General features: G+C 41.3%; 1 long non-coding RNA gene across 2 annotated transcripts in view; it reads right to left on the bottom strand.

Annotated features, from left to right (window-relative positions):
• Positions 1-1,109: 1,109 nt before the first annotated feature.
• The window catches only part of LOC118026692, a 115,930-nt gene continuing 100,520 nt past the window's right edge, over positions 1,110-16,519 (bottom strand). Inside the window, exons 2-4 of one of the 2 annotated variants that reach the window (XR_004683652.1) lie at positions 8,334-8,438; positions 6,369-6,471; positions 1,110-1,146 (exon numbers count right to left, since the gene is read on the bottom strand). This is a non-coding gene — a long non-coding RNA (uncharacterized LOC118026692). Of the gene's footprint in view, positions 1,147-6,057; positions 6,472-8,333; positions 8,439-16,519 lie in introns of those variants that run through there. The other variant, XR_004683651.1, reaches the window with a different exon arrangement.

The raw sequence follows: 16,519 nt of genomic DNA, 5'->3' as shown, positions 1-16,519 counted from the left end.
TGAGGGAGGCAGGTTAAGAGATTCCTCTACAACCCCATGCTCCACTGTCAATGTCCCCACCAGAGTGGGACATTTGTTACAACTGATGAACATGCACTGACACATCATAACCACCCAGAGTCCACTGTTTGCATAAGTGTTCCCTCTTAGTGTTGCACCTTCTATGGGTTTAGACGAATGTATAATGGTGTGTATTCATCATTCTAGTATCACACAGAGTCATTTCACTGCCCAAATAGTGCTCTGTGCTCCACCTATTCATCCCTCCCTCCTCCTGATTTATATTTAAAAAATATCATTCTGGCTGTTGGTCAGATAATTTATTATATGAAGGGGACACTGGAAGAAGGAAACATGTTTCTGTGAGCCGATACTTTGTTTTGCTCCTTGCATTACTATTTAAAAGATACAATTAATATGATTTCTGTCAGATTTGGCACTTAAAATACTTCTAAAAGAGGGAATTTTAAGCACTTTCTCCAAAATGAGACTATGTTTGTGTAAGATCTTTGGCATCACAGGATTCAAGAGAATAATTCCAATCTCCTTTCTATTATTTAGCTTCAGTGGACCTAAAGTAACTAGACAGTGGTTACTGTTCATGTCACCTCTCAGCAGGCAGACGTTCCAAGCTAGAGGTAGGCCACATTCCCCAGAGAAAGCAGTCTTCCACTGATGGGTTTGAATGTGATGGAGAGTTATGTTGGGGCCTGACTATACCCTTCCTTTCCCAGGTGTGGGCTATTTTATGTGTTTCCATGATATCTGTGTGTATTTCCAGTAGTATAATACCATACATGGACACATATATGCATACATGAATGCACATACACATACATCCCTAGACCCACACACATACACAAACACACAGAGTCAATTCTTATTATCTGTGGCAGTGATGTTGTCTAAATCACCATGCATACTGAATTTGCAAATCATGAACCATTGCTCCTAAGGGAAATGCAGGGCAGGGTGCCTGCAAGCCTCTGGTCATTTTCATCAACTGATCAATACATTACCTTGTTTTATGTGTCTTTCCACTTAAAGATTCCTTATTTAGGGGCACCTGGCTGGCTCAGTAGGTGGAGCCTCTGGCTCTTGATCCCAGGATCATGAGTTTGAGCCCCATGTTGGGTGTAGAGATTACTTAAAGAAAAGAAAAAAAGAAACGAAACAGTTAAAAAATGACAGATTCCTTATTTAATATCTATTGTTGATTCATCCACACTGAATGCACATCCATCAGCACTGCATAACTCATGGCTGAACTAAACTTATCTCACACCTATTTTCTCAGAGGGCACACACGGCCGCCTTACACTCAGGAACACTGGACAGCACGTCAGCACTATGTTCAGGGGTCACTGTAAGCTCTGCAATCACCAACCAAAAACACAAACCCGAGAACATTAGACCTCATAAAGGACACCTGTTTACAGTACAAGAGTTGAAAGAGGAAGGCAAAGCACAGACTTGTTCCAACTCAGCTGGGAATGTGGGTGTCTATCGATGAGAAATTTTTACCACTTGGCATGTCCATGGATGACTATGAAAGTATTGGTTTGGGGGTTACAAATAAACGTTAGCAAGTAAGCAGACGTGCACACATGGACTCCATAACGAGGACACACTGTGTGTATCTTCTGCAATATCCTGTGAGATTTCTGAGGGCAGGATGCAGACAATACCCGTCCTTCCTTGTTCCAATAAAAAGACCATCATGCCTTACCGTGGCTACTCCACAGACTAACCTGTTTTCACACATTCGTAAATTACAGAGTTCTTTCTTTAAAAAACTTTGAAACCTGAATTGACAAAAGCGATAAAAGTGGGTTATCTCTGCTTGATTTCTGTCCTTCTCCTTGCCCTTTGGGATGGTACCATGAATTGTACGAGACCTTATTGCACGAGCAAGCAGCAACACTATAGAAATGATGTTTTTCAGATTCGATTCTAGAATCTTGGCTCGGTGTGTTCTTCTTTACCCAAAACTGACTAACTCCCCAGGTGCTCTTGCAGTAAAGGACAATGATATTTCCTCTCCCGGATAAAGAGTGATAAAACACCACATACAATTCCCAGCTATGTGCCATTCTGGAGCTGTTTGTAGTGTGAAAATGTCTAACACAGAACAGCTGGTACCAAAATGAAGACTTCACCACCAACTGTAAATTGTACAGTCGGTATTTCAAATGCTCCTTTTCCCATCAAGAATTATTGGGTAGAATGGCCTCCTGGAAGTAATTAATCTCTGCTCAATGTGCAGCCCTGTTAGGGAGACGTGAGCCCCCAAGATCGGTGGAGACACGTGATTTAAAGGGGGCTGCACAAAAATCGGCCACAAACATAACCATCTTGGTAGGAGGTCTTCTGGAGCATTTTCAACACATTTTTGTGTTATAACTCACCCTGCGTGAAGTTATAGAAGGACTGTGCTTACATAACCTGAGGTTTGATGATACAAAATGAAGCAAAATTAGACCTTAATCTGTGTCAACACCGAGTCAGTGAAGTTCTCAACATACTCTATCCCGGGTCTGGCAGGCGATCAGGGCGATGCAGCCAACAGAGCACACGTGTCTACCAGCTCTGCTTCTTGCTGCCTATGAAGACTGTGCTGGAAACTGTTCCCAGACATCCCAGGGCTCCAGAAACTGATGGTGGCCACATGTTCCTTTCCAGAGCCAACGTTCTGGAAGATGTGCCGACAAAGACAACGTGACTCCAAGAGAGCTGGTCACTGAATGTGCTCATTCTCCCATCCCCTATAAACCCACGTGAGGAAGCGTCTGGGGCTTCCTGGCCTGAAAACTTGAGGGCTCCCAGGGTATTAATGAGATGTTCCTAAGGGAACTGTTCAGAATGAAGGAACCGATGGGGGGAGGCCGGGAGAGCTGGATGGTCCAGTGACCCGAAAGAGGCAGGGCTGTGCTCCATCCCATTACTGACGGGTTCAGAGCAGAATGCCCATTGGGAGCAGGGAGGCTGGTGGGCATCTGCGTCCTGGGAGAGGAGCCAGCTGGATGGATTACTGCAGATCCATAGGGTACCTACAGCAAGACCCATTCCAAATCCCAAGTGTGGGCAGCGCTGGGCTTCCACAATGCCAGCAGCCATAACCAGGACTGGCTCTGGCCTCAGGCGGGGCTGAATTCTCCCCTGTGCCGGAGTTGGACAGGACGGGAAGCTGCTCAGGACAGAGGACACAGAAGTCAACTGTGCCTCTGGTTTGGTCTCTCATGGGACTTGCCTTTCTTTCTGTTTCAGGGGAAATAAACTGGCTTCCTGCAAGAGTACTCTAGATAGACAGTTGCTCTAGGACTCAAAAGAAATGCTATTTGAACCAGAACAATTCTGGCACTCACACAGTCACCTAAGGCTACTGTGTTTTTGACATTATTACAGCATATTTGGACAGAGACACAATCTTGCTAAGAATAAATACCAATGAGATGCTTGCCTTTCTGGTTTTGCCCATTCTGTATGCATGATCATTTTACTGTTAGTTGGCAGTAAGATTCTAGCAGAGCGAAAAATCCTTACATTACACTAAAAATGTCAGTCCAAAACCAAGAAAATTAGGACCTTGCTTAGTCTTCATTCTCTAGTCTTAAGCAATTCCTTGTGGCTGAAAAGCATGTAAGAGATTAACATATCAGTTCTTTGTTTTTTGCTTTCAAATTCCACTAAGCTTAACATTTATGTGGCTATATGGATCAAAACCAGAATTTTAAATTTTGTTTTTAGGAATTTTGGTTTTTATCATTCAAATTTGTTTTTATTTCTGAGGTAGACCTAAAACTCCTTTCCCCGAAGTATCCTAGCCATCTAACATTTGAACCAGTGCCTAAATCTTCAGTGGTTCACTTTGTTTTCTCAAATGCTCTATCTTGTGAATGATAGGGTTAACTGAAAAGATTTTTTTTTCCTATTTTGTTTTGCTTTCTGTAAATCTCAAAGGTTAGATTCCTGCTAATTTTGCCACAAAAGCATGTTGTGCTAATAAATCTCTAGGTATATCTGTCTTTGTTCTTGTCAGGGGAAAACAAAAACCAGCTATGACACATTTTTCAGCCTTTTTTCTAAAATGTGTTTCTAGAGGTCAGAGTCATATGGAATTGTGATGTTCTTGCATGGTACACATTTTCCGGTGCTATTTTAACAGCACAGATTTAAATAACATAAAACAAGAGCTATATTTTGGTTAATTGACTTTGAGTAAACAGTAATTTACTTCAATCAAATGATAAACGCACATGTATAAATTACATCCACACAGAAGAAAGCTGAATAAAAATCCCCGAAATGTAAGTCAAAGATACTGCAATTTAATAAACCATCTTAAAGTTTTTTAAGTCAATCAGCAGAGAAAATATGATATGGTGGGCACTGAGATCTTAGTCCCAGGGGTGACTAAGCACAGCACCACAGAGCTACATTTTCTTCAAGGGTGTTTGAGGAACTGCCTTAGGTGACTTTGTCTTGACATAGAAATCTTCACTTGACTCTATCTGATCTCCATTTAACGTTACTCCCATAGAACATGATTCATTGATTCCCAGAAGCATGCCCCACGAGTTACTCCATCTTGTCGGGTAATGGATACATAATTCACATTTTAAAAATCATTTTCTTAACCTCTGATTTACCAAGACGTTACATATTCCATGATGCAGAAAATAGGATGTTTGTTTGGATTTTTGGTGTTACTCACTCTCTTCTCCCCAGTGTTTCATCCTTGGCACACAGTAACTGCTTAACAAATACTCATGGTAAAACGGGTGAATGAATAGTGAATTAATGAATACTCATGGTTTAAAACAGCTGTTCCGTTTTCATGCTGAGGAAAAAACGTAAGTGACATTTTCCCAGGCAATCGATCACACAGTTTTTAAATACCTTTCTATATGGCTATCTTTGGGCTGTTACTTTAAGGAGCCAATAATCCTCAACATTTTGCTTCTCACAAATGGATGTTCATACAACTTTTTTTTGATGAACGTCTTCCTGTGTTACTTATCATTTGAAACACCAAAAGAGAGGGACCAAATCTCTTTTGTCTCAGATCACCGATTTTGTCCTGGCCTTGAAACTCTCCTGGTCTGTACCTGGGGAGATGATTCATGTAATATAGATTGAGTCTCACTCCCCCCAACTGTGTTTATCTTGACTCTCCATGCTGTCTGTCTCACAGTGTGTCTACGCCTGTCAGAACGGTAACGGGATAACATATAGGAACAGTTTTTCAAAACCCCATATATAACTGCTATTGCCACCGGCCCCCTCCCCATTCATGTGTTGAAAGTGTAAGCCCTAGTGTTAGAGACGCGGTCCCCTGGGGGTGATTACATCAAATTGAATTGATGTACACCTCAAATTGAATTGATGACGGGGGTCGCACCCTCGTCAGTGGGATTAGCGCCCTTCTCAAGGAGACCCCAGAGAGCTCCCTCATACCCTCCTCCATGTGAGGACACAGCAGGAAGGCACCTATCCTTGACCCAGGGAGCCGGCCTTCACCAGATACTGAATGTGCCCATGCCCGTTACCTGGGACGTTTGGTCTCCAGCACTGTGGGAAAGAAAAGAAATGTCTGTTGTTTATAAGCCCCCAGTCTGTGGTGTTCTGCGGTCGCTGCCCGAACAGACTAAGGCAGTAACACACTATCATCATTCAGAATGGCCAGTGCAGAGTAAGACCAATAACCTCCTGAAATGCACAATACTGTGGGGCTGAGGGAGAAAATGAAAACAGACAGAAGATGACTCATTCCTACCTCGCTCATTAATCAAGCTATTGTATCTAAAAAAGTTTTTCTCGCTGACAGCATTCTGTAATTTTAAGGTGAGATGACCATACAAAAAACCCCCACAAAACAAAAACAAATCACCAGGCAATTCTTTACAACTACCTTCCTGAGCAATAATTTAAAACGTCAAGTGGTAATTTAGCCCCAGTGTCTAAAAGAACTGGAATTATCAGCTCTCTGTGGTCAACGGCCATTTCAGCCATTCTAGTGCCTGAGTTGATTCAATCATTTACTTTTTCGGATATTCATGTTTAAAGGTCAGAATTTTCACGATTACTGTTAGAAAGCTTCTTTCTCTGGGTTTATACAAAGTCCCGACTCTGGTTTGCAACTGTGAGAACCTGGTTTCTATTAATCTTCCTTCTTTTTATTCCTCATTAACTCATACTCAAAGAGAGGATATGACAGGCTCACCCACACTCTATTAAACGTTTCCTTGTGTTCAGTGCGAGGGATGTGGCCAAAAAGCTGAGAATTAAGCCTGCAGTAAGAAATCCACAATTACAGAGGATGTGACCTTTGCAGATGCACTCATGTCAGTTAGAAACATAGGGCTTACCCATGTTTCAGCAAGGTGGCGGAGATAAAATTAGAGCTGGCTTCTTCTTATGATCATCGTCTTGGCTTCTGATAATCATTGCTCTTCTGTTTTATCTGTTTTGCTGGTCACCAGAAATAATATATATAGATGAGATCATATATCACCATATATATATATCTTGATTATACATACCTAATATTATATAATATAGAATATATATAAATATACCATATAATGCATATGTAAATAAAATCATATATATTTGCCTACAATCCACTTAAACATTTGGTGTCTAACGTTACTTATACAAGAATACAAATACTGCCCAAATCTTGTTTTTTGTATACTTGGCTCTTGATTGTAATATTTTATTTTATTTTTTTTAAGTTTATGCATTTTTTTAGTGATGTCTATATCCAATGTGGGGCTCACGTTCACGACCCTGAGATCAAGTCACATGCTCTTCCAACTGAGCCAGCCAGGCACCCCTTCACTGTAATATTTTACAGCAACAAACAAAACCATATTCAAATGAAATCATGGTGTCCACAGTCCCTTGGAGTTCTCTGGCACTTGCTAGCAATCCACTTGCCAGAGTCTAACACAGAAATGTTTCTGTGAGACAAAAACATGAGTGTTTAGTGTTTATTAGTAACTAAAACAATGTGGGGCATTTGCTATAAATCTACAAAATAATATATTGTTTATGATGAATATTTACTCAAGCCCATAGCTAATCTTACATGAGTCATCTTGTGAGGTGGCAAAATATGCAAGATAAGATAATGTTTGTGAGCCCGCGTTTACTTTACATGAGAGCACTACTTACATCTAAATGCTGAAAAAATAAAATTTTTAAACAGAATAATTACAATAAAAGTATCCTTAGATTTTAGTGTCATAGCAGAGTCAAATATTGGCCATATTGGATTTGCTAAGGTCACATGTTATTGTCAAATATTCTGTGAAAAGAGAAAAATTCAGCGTATTTCCTGAAATTGTGGGGTTTAGAAGGGGAGTTGTCACTCTGTGATAAGAATGAATGCTTTATATTCCAAAGCAGATAAGGTTTAGGGTTTTTCACTGTTCACGGATAAATCATGAATCTATAAACTGGGAGCACTACTGAAGATAATCTCAGGGGTGTCTGGGTGGCTCAGTCGTTTAGCGTCTGCCTTCGGCTCAGGCCATGATCCCAGGCTCCTGGGATCCAGCCCCACATCTGGCTCCTTGCTCAACTGGGGAACCTGCTTTTCCCTTTCCCTGCACCCCTCCCCCACTCATACTCTCTCTCTCAAATAAATAAAATCTTAAAGAAAAAAATATAATCTTATTCGATTTTTTAATTTTCAGGATCTGAGATCCCTGAAATTTAATTGAGTCTCAACATGTAAACCTAATCCCCAGCAAATGGATGTCAAAGGGAACTCAGAGAAGCTTCCAGATCACCTTAGCCATGTGCTATTATTAGCTAAGCCTTTGAAATGCTCCCAAGCTGCCCATTTGCAAAGCCTTCGAGTTCACTCTATTCCAACTGTCCTTTGCTATACTTGAAGTCTGCATAGGAATCCCAGGAACTTCAAGCATGTTGCAAATATTAATGACACGTAAGCATGTGGAGCATGTAAAGGGCGTAACTTGAAGAAGATAAATATTAGCTCCACTTGACCAGGATGTCAAATAAGGTAGACGCTGCCCAAACTCATACCAGGCCTGTGGAAATGGAAGACGGTCCACAGATTCCTTCAGTGACTAGAACCACTCCATTCCTGGCTTCCCTCATGAACTTGTTGAAGGCATTCCCTCCTTGTTGAAGGAGTTAACGACAAACTCTACAGGTATAACTGTATCCAGAGCTACTGTGACCATAAAACGCTACTGAGAACTGAGATGTCAAAGAACCATTCAGATGATAGATCGATTTTAAGTTATGCTGTGCCCAAGTAACATACAGTCGTTCACAAATGAGGAACAGGGACCTACCCGTCATTGGGTTGACGTGCTGGTTGAGAAATGAATAGGATGCAGAAAGTCTCACGTTGGCTTAGTTTGCTTGAGTAAGGGGCCCAATGAAGCAAACTACAAAACCTAAATAAGAAAAACAAAATAAATGTATATGAATACGTACTAGGACAAGGTCTATCTGTGTTAGGCATTATGAACCATAAAGAATAAACCCATGGGGGTGCCTGGGGAGGCTCGGTTGGTTAAGCATCTGCCTTCGGCTGAGGTCATGATCCCAGGGTCCTGGGATTGAGTCCCACATCGGGCTCCCTGCTCAACGGGGACTCTGCTTCTCACTCTCTCTCTGCCCCTCCTCCCCTGCTCGTGCTCTCTCTCTCTCAAATAAATAAAATATTTAAGAAGAAAAAGAATAAGCCATGGCTGTTGTCCTTCAAGGGCCTGCATCTAAGTAAGAATGATGGGCCTCAGATGACCAAAGAGGTTTTAAATAACAAGCTGGAAATGACCCACAGAACAGACAGATTTTAATCAGTCTGTATGGGGCTCAGGGTCAAGGGACAAGGAATATAGAGTGACTAAGCTTCAGTTTTCTGAAGATTAGATTAGTTTGGATATATGAAGACACTGGCCCAGCTGATCTTCATTCATCAGAATAGCAACTGGAACCCAGTTCCCTGTCAAGAATAGCCTAGAAACTCGAGGAACACCCATGGAACCCAGGAACACCTCCCTCCCCAGAACTGAATTTACCATAAAGCCAAAAGGGGGAAGGAATCCCCTGCTCAACTGAGTCAAACGTTTCTTCTCTTGATTCTCATTTCTGTCCTTCAATCTGCATTTCTCTAGGTCAGTTGGGAACAGGAAACCCCTCCCTCCCTAGAGGAATGCCTCCCACTACACCATGCAGGGGGAACCTTTGCTTCTGGTCCCAAAGGATGGATTTCATCACACCACCAGAATTGGCTCTCTATTTATTCACATTTATTCATTCACTCACTGAGTATCTACCAGATATTTGAGAGAAAAGCTCATTTCCAACACAGAATTCTATAAATACAATGCTGAATAACACAGGTGGGGCTCCTACCCTTAGGGATTTTGGCACAGCCTCTGCAGGCTTTCCAAAGTGTAAGGTGTGGGTTCTACAGTCTTAAACCATTGCATATGGCGCAGCCCAGACCTTTATGCTCTTGCACATCTTTCTCAAGTCTTCACGTCTGGAAATAACTGTTTACACTGGGACACACACAGCTGGACTAAGACCATGAAACACTTGGTAACTGAACATCTTTAATCACCATGTATTTTATAATCATATTGAGGACAGTAACATCCTTCTCAAAAAAAAAAAAAAAAATTGTACATTCCATCGCTGTGACTCAACAACTGTCTGTGTCACAATGAATCTTATCTCCCAGGCCTCCCTGCCTCCAGAGAAGGGGTTTGCTAGGAAATATTCCCACAACTGCTTTAGAGAAAGGGCAAGATTGTCCAATGAGGGCATAGCTGGGAAGTGTTTTTCTGCCCTGAGATGAGCCTGGCACCATGATGGTAAGGGGGTGACCCAGGATTCAAAGAGGAGGCTGTTATTCTGTGTGGTAAGGAATCCATGGGTTTTGGGTGTGGTATGGGAGTGGGGCTGGTCATGTGGAGTATGTGGAAGGAGATGATCATGCTCCAGAGACTTGACCAGGCTGACGGAACAGTCCCTTCACGGGGAGAAGCACTAGGAGGGGAGAGTACACAACAAGCTTGACCAAACTATATAAGTCTTGAAAGGCAGACTATCTTTATCTACTTTTCACGTCTCCCGCAGCATTTTGCAAAGTCTTGAATCTCAAATGCAAGGGTGTGAATTTCTTCTGGAGATCCTGAGGAGGCATTAAAGACCATTCAGAAGTCATCAAAGCATCACCACGGGAGGGAAGTGCCTGCGTGCTGTAAGCTGTGGGGTTTCCAGAACCACCCTGACAGGCCGTGGCCTTGTGTTCCATCCCCCAGCCTGTGTCTCCGTTTACTAACCTTTCCCCGTCATGTTTCCTTCCGACACATAGCAAATCAAGGGCATCAGTCTGCTGCAACTTCTTAAGCTTTTGAAAGAAATCCTGAGCCATGTCTTTCAGACCCAGAGCAAGGACATTCTGACTGCTGCTTTACTAGAAGGGCATTTTTTACCCTGGTGAAATGAGGTAAACAAAAAATGTCAGGTTGACATTGATTTCCAGGTATAAAGTAGGACAAAATCGTGGTGACTATAGGTGTCCACACAATAAAATATTCACTGATGATTTTTCTTTATTTGCCACTTGCGTTATGTAAGAATGTGGTAGCTCTCTTTCATAAATCCTTTTTTTCATATTTCTCTCCAAGGAGACCCCAGTTAGGAATCAAGTGAAATGTGGAAGTTCCAGAGAGAGAATCTCCCTCCAAACCTGACCGTGTTTTGTGGAGAGATTGGACTGAAGTGAATGAAGTGAAGGGCATTCTAGAGTTGCTGAGTACCAAAGTCCGGTATAAGTGATCTTCTCTAAGTGTGTGTGTAAGACTGAATATTTTCACCCGCCCACCCACAGACATGCTTATAAAGATACATAATGAGACAAGGTGTCTTATTTTATTTATTTGAATCCACATGCTTTGGGGTAAGGCTCAATTCATCAAGAGCTCCAGTGAAGACAGACAGCAAATGCATGTCTCTGCTATTCATTTTCCCCACATTTTTACAGAAACCACCACCTCCACCTCTGGTAGGGAGGGAAACTAATAATTTTGTTTTAAATATTCTAGGAAAATATATGCAGAAAGTTTTACTAGGTTCTATTAGTTATTCCAACTCCTGCGTACCGAAGAGCCTTTTCAAAAGTAGCCGAGACCTCGTGCTTGAGGTCTTGCGGGTGAGATCTTGGGGTGGGGGTGTATTGGGAAGAGAGGTTTGCGCAGTACCTCCCAGTGCTGGGGCTCAGGCTGGGCAGGCCGAGGACGGCCTTCCTAGCTGTACGTTTACGATTACTTCAAGTCTGTACAGGCTCAGGACCTGTTAATGACTGAGTACATGGGGCAGAAGCTGAAATCGGTGCTACATATCGCTTACAAAACAAAGATAGAGCTTTTGAATTGCAAATTTTGAGGTAGAATCCTGGCTCATGAGAATGTTCGGCCAAATTATTTGCAACCTGGGATGTAAAAATAGGCAGCAAAGTCTAGACCTGTTCTATTTACTTTCTTTTTTGCTGCTGCAGAAGTTTTTTTTTTTTTTTCTTTCTTTCTTTCTTCTCTTCCCCTTAAAAGAAAGTGACTGGGCTGGCGTGTTCATCAAAGCAATTTAGTGAGAATGCACTCTGACAGACTGCATTAACGATGTTGACTTGTGAAAACAAAGCGTGGTTTTATAATACACATAAATTATATGCTTTTAAAAAACGGAAGGTTCAGAATTCTTTAATGATACTCAAGCAGAGCAAAATGGAGTTTTGCCTATTTTTCGTTTTAGCACTTCAAAAGATTTTTTTGGGGGGGTTCCACGGCTGACAAAACTCAAACAAAAAAGATAGCACAGCACATTATAGTTCCCTAGTTGCATTTATTAAAATTAAAGTGAACACATATTTATTAAGTAACAACTGTGAGCCCAAGACTGTGCTGCATACTATTAGGGATATAAGGATGGACTGCACTACGTCAGAAGACATTTAGGGGAAAGTATGTCCTCCCATGAGTAGTCTACGTGATGCAATGAAAAATGTGAACTATATGACTTGGAAAAGTTTTTTTTTTAAAGATTTTATTTATTTATTTGAGGGAGGGGGAGTACAAAGGGGGAGAAGCAGATGCCCCGCTAAGCAGGGAGCCGATGCAGGTCTTGATCCCAGGGCCCCAGAATCATGACCTGGGCCAAAGGCAGACAGACGTTTAACCAACTGAGGCTCCCCTGACTTGGAAAAGAACTGCGTGATCTTGGAGAAGCACTTGGTTATATTTGGTTGAGGGTTCATAAGATAGCTTATTTAAAACCACGTGATGACCTACACATTTCCTCAGGAACAGATACAAAAGAAGCAAATATGGAGAGAGATTCCGTAAGCAAAACCAGCATGAACCAAGGGCACATCCAAGCCGTGTTGTGGTGGACATTCTGATTTTGTGTCTAAAGCACATATAGAGGAAGCAGCAGAGACAAAGCTGGATAAAAAGGGCAGTGACAATTAAAAATACTAGAATGCTATGAAGATTTGGTAAGAAAATGTTACGATCACAGCTCTGCTTCAGAGTAACTAGTCCTGAAATGGTGTGTGGTTGGACTGGTGTGAGATATGAGAAGATCCACCAGGGTTCAGGTTAAAGAGTTCTTTCATGATTTACAAGAACCTGAAAATGATACAAACAACAACGAACTTGAAACTCACACGTCAGGAAACAAATAAATATATAAATAGGTACAACTTACAGCAACATCAAAGATACCAAATGCCAAGAAATAAATCTAATTATTGAAAACTTTTACATAGGAAACAACAAAAAAAGTGCTGAGAGAATTTAAAGAAGACCTAAGTAGAGAAAGGGATCATGTTTATAGATTGGAGGACTCGATTATTTTTAAGGTACCCATTCTCCCCAGCTTGATTTATAGGCTCAGTGTAATCCTGATCCGTATTTCACCAGGTTTTCTGTGGCAATTGAGAAGTGGAGTTCTAACATTTATATGGAAAGCCGAGGGCCTGGATTAGCCAAGGTTCTCCTGAAGATCCAATGTCAAGGGTTTAAGTTACCAGATATGAAGACATACAATGAAGCTACAGTAATCAAGACAGTAGCACATTTGTAAAACACATAAAACAAGAAAAAAGTAGCACAAGAGTAGACAAAAAGATCCATGAATAACAGTGTAGAATCTGTAGGATGACCCATTTACAAAGTCAGCTTACTTACGAGAAGGCACCGCATCAGTTCACTGTGCGAAAGGACTCTAATTAAGTCATTTTGGTTCCACTGGATATCGATATTTTAAAAAAGGAATCAGTACCTTTACATCAAATAAGTTGATATAAAATAGATCAAAGACCATCTGTAAAATGCAAATAGTGCAACGTATAGCAAAAACCAGGAGAGTATGTTTATGAACTTGTGGTGTACGACAATTTTTAACTAGGACACACAAAGCAGCAGGCATAAAAGAAAAAAAATGGTAAATTGGTTTTCATTAAAATTAAGAATTTTATGCTCATCAGCAGACATCAATATAAAAGTTAAAGGATAACACAGAATGTAGGACATCACAGTCTCAAAAAAAACAAAACTAAACTAAAGCCAGGATCCGTAGTACGTAAGGTACTACTCCCATAAACCACAAAAAAAGACAACCGAATTAAGCATTTTCCAAAGACCTGAACTGACACTTTCCAAATGAGGATTTCTGAATGACCAATAAGCTTCTGAAAAGTTCTGCCACATCGTGACTCAGCAGGAAAACGCAAATGAAAGCCAGAATGCATACCACTGTGCAGCCCCTAGAATGGATGACATCGCAACAAGTCGAAGACCGGTCAAGCATCCACACGGCCGTGAAGGGACGGAAACCACTCATATGGCCGGTGGGAGTGCCAACTAAAGCCAAACACCGAGTGACCCCACAGGCTGCAGTCTCCTTCTGGGGCGTGTAGCTACGACCACTGCACACATATGTCCAACAAAGGCAGGAGCGCGTTCATCGCGCCTTTATTGGGACAGCCCAGATCATCACCAACAATACAATGGATAAAACCAACCGCAAGATGTTTTTACAAAAAACACTACCGAGTAATAATAAAAATACAATGAACTACCACTGCATGGAAGAACATGAACAGATCTCAGAGACATAATGACGAGCAAGCGAGAGCCAGAATCAAAAGCATGCTGCGTGACGATTTATCTACAGGTCATGAAAGGCAATGCTAATCTGTGTCAGTGGATGTATGATAGTGACTCTGGATGAGAAGATGATACTGAGTGAAAAGGAGCAAAACAGAGTCTTCTGGGGTCCTGGGAATATTTATATTTTGTCCAGAGTGATAGTAACATAGATATATTCCTAAGTAATATACCACTGAATCTCACACAGATTTGTACAGTTTACATATATTAGGCCTCAAAGATGATAATTTTGAAAATCTCTGATTTTTCCCCTTCGCCTACTATGTGGTAAAATGTTCCATTTTAACAACAACAACAACAACAAAATGTTTGTAAAGGCATTTTTTTAAAGAAAGGGGACAAAAAAAATCGATTTCTGGTTCTTGTTTCCCAGAATCCATGCACATATACATTTTCAAATACTATGCATTTCAGCAAAATGATGGAGAAGAAATATATTTTCTTCGCTTTATTGGGAAAAAAGGGGACTCTGAGGCTATTAGAGGCTATGCATAAAATGAAACCATCTCCTTTTATAAAAATGATAGCCGTGATCATTTTATACATTGGTATTTCAAAAGAAATGTTACCCAAAGGAATTATTACTGTATCTGACCATTCACAGCCCTCACTTCATTTCAAATATATCTTAAAGTCATCCTTGGAAAGACAATGGCCCTTTGGTAATATACATGACATCATGTGCTGAATTTGCAAAGATGGGCAATATTGACTGGAATAAATTCATAATAGCAGTAATAAGTTTCAAACAGATAGGCCAATATTCACTTTATATACCTCTCCTTCACTCTTTGGCACATAAAGACATTCATGGAAAACTTCATCGGAGGATCTAAGGGCTCACGTGTGAAAGTGATTCAAATTCAACTAATTTTAAAGCATGTAAGTAATGATGTAAAATGCAGTCACATCACTGGAAAATTCCTGTTGGTCAGTAGTTTAGGGATCGAAATGATTTTGAGTAAGTATATTCCATAAAGCTCTTGCCACAGAGAAACATCATCTCAGGATATTTTTTTATTAAGTTTTTTGTTTGATTTCCAGTACAGTTAAAATACCGTGTTATATTAGTCTCAGGTGTACAATATAGTGATTCAACAATTCCATACGTGACTCAGTGGCTCATCATGATGAGTGTGCTCTTAATCCCCATCCCCTGTTTCTCCCATCTCCCCACCCACCTCCCCTCTGGCAACCACCACTTTATTCTCCATAGTTAAGAGTCTGTTTCTTGATTTGTCTCTCTCTCTCTCCTCCCCTTTTTCTTCCCTATGCTCATTTGTTTTGTTTTCTAAATTCCACATATGAGTGAAATCATATGGTATTTGTCTTTGTCTTACTGACTTATTTCACTTAGCATTATACTCTCTAGATCCAACCATGTTGTTGCAAATGGCCATCTCAGGATATTTTAATAAAAATAATTTGATATTAACAGAAGCAAACGGTACTGGCGTGCTTCCTGTGTGTAGGCATGTCAGACGCGGTGAGTGCAAGTCCAGATGTGCTAGGAAGCAGAGCCAGGACTCAAACACATGTCTCTCTGGGTCCAAACCCTGCGACTTTTGATTTTTGTCTTCTTTCAGGTAATATCAAGAGGCAACAGGGCACCGTAGTCAAGACCGAAGTGGCAGAATTCAAGTAAAGCCGGTTCCCTTCCTAGCTCTGCCACTCATCATTTCTGGGAACTTGGTCAGATCTCAACCTGGTTCCTTGAATAAAAAGGGCCAATGATAATGCCGACCTCACCGAGTTATTATGAGAATCAGATGGCATAACGCATGGCAAGTCAGCGGTACAGTGTCCTGCATATAGTGAGTAAGCCTTATTTATTACCCCGTTATGTTTGGGTGGGGGCAAGTTTTCTTGCTGTGTCCTCAGACGGCCTTTCTCGGTGGGCACACACTTCTGGTGTCTTTCTGTGTGTCCTAATCTCTTCTTAGAAGGACGTTAGTCATATGGGAAAGGGCCCACCCTCATGGCCTCATTTTAACTACCTCTTTAGAGACCCTATCTCCCCTATCTCCAAAAGCAAGCACACTCTGAAATACTATGAATTTTAGGTGGATACAGAGAGCAGTTAAGGAGTGCATAGGGACAGGAAGCTTAGCAGAGAAGAGGGTGGGCTGTGTTGCAGAGTGTAGTCAGTCTCTTCTGATAAAATGACACTTGATCCCAGATCTTGGGACATTAAGGACCAAGTCAAGTAGGTGTCTGGAGAGAGTGCTCTGGGCAGAAGGACCTAAGAGGAAAGTCTCAGAGGCAGGAGGAAGCTCAGGTTATTCACAAAAGAG

The sequence above is a fragment of the Mirounga leonina genome, unplaced genomic scaffold (assembly GCF_011800145.1).
Source record: "Mirounga leonina isolate KUSES-001 unplaced genomic scaffold, KU_Mleo_1.0 Mir_268, whole genome shotgun sequence".
Taxonomy (NCBI): domain Eukaryota; kingdom Metazoa; phylum Chordata; class Mammalia; order Carnivora; family Phocidae; genus Mirounga; species Mirounga leonina.
This window is presented reverse-complemented; position numbering and strand designations above follow the sequence as displayed.